The 1,033-nt window shown below is 47.2% G+C and overlaps 1 non-coding gene across 1 annotated transcript; it reads left to right on the forward strand.

Annotated features, from left to right (window-relative positions):
* Positions 1-191, forward strand: LOC130342523 (U2 spliceosomal RNA). Its single transcript, XR_008882149.1, has one exon. It is a non-coding gene; the product is annotated as a U2 spliceosomal RNA (small nuclear RNA).
* The last annotated feature ends 842 nt before the right edge of the window (positions 192-1,033 follow it).

A 1,033-nucleotide genomic window follows, 5' to 3' on the forward strand; every position in this document is an offset into this window, starting at 1 on the left:
ATCGCTTCTCGGCCTTTTGGCTAAGATCAAGTGTAGTATCTGTTCTTATCAGTTTAATATCTGATACGTCCCCTATCTGGGGACCATATATTAAATGGATTTTTGAGAACGGGGGCCGATTTCGAAGCTTGCTTCCGTCGCCCTATGCATTGACCCGATATGGCAGTATCTTCGGGTACAGTGCACCACCCCCTTACAGGGTTAAAAAGAAAGATTCCTACTTTCATTGCTACCTGCTTGCTGGCTAGCCAGCTAGCCAGCCCTGTGGGCCTTGCTGCTGCTGCAGCCAAAAAACAAAAGGTGGTGCTGCTGCTGCTTCTGCTGCTTCTGCTTCTGCTTGTGTCTGGCCGCTGTTGGAGCGTCCAGGCACAGGACTTCTGCTGCTGCTGACTAAATGGCCTCCTTAATTGGATCATTTGAGTAGCCAGCACACCTGTGCAGGTAGGGCATGACATGATAGGCAGCTGCCTTGATAGCGGGTGGGTGCTGAATGTTCCTAATTGACAAAATAAGATTAATGCTTATGAAGAAATATAAAATCTCATCCCTTCCCCAATATCGCGCCACACCCCTACCCCTTAATTCCCTGGTTGAACTTGATGGACATATGTCTTTTTTCGACCGTACTAACTATGTAACTATGTAACATAACATGGGGGGGGGGGGGGTCTCCTGGCTGTTCACACAGGTATGTTATTGCTGTACATTGACCATGCATTGCTTCTGTGGTATTGCAAAGGCAAAGACAAATGCTTCCAGCCATCCATTGCACTAATGGATTGGTCATCAGCTGGCTGTCTATGTCCCGCATCAATATAGACCAAAGTACAGAGGGTTAGGCTATGCTATTGTGCACCTACCTGATGCATCAGAAGGTGCGAGGCCCTTGCTAAATTCTGTGCACAGACTTTGAGATCTATACTTTAGACTGTATCTAAACCTGCTCCAACATGGACTGACATTCTGGCCTACTTTCAGCCGATGCGACTTGTCTGTCGCTGAACAGTCGCTTTTTATGTATTCAGCACCTATG

The sequence above is a fragment of the Hyla sarda genome, unplaced genomic scaffold (genome assembly GCF_029499605.1).
Source record: "Hyla sarda isolate aHylSar1 unplaced genomic scaffold, aHylSar1.hap1 scaffold_651, whole genome shotgun sequence".
Taxonomy (NCBI): Eukaryota; Metazoa; Chordata; class Amphibia; order Anura; family Hylidae; genus Hyla; species Hyla sarda.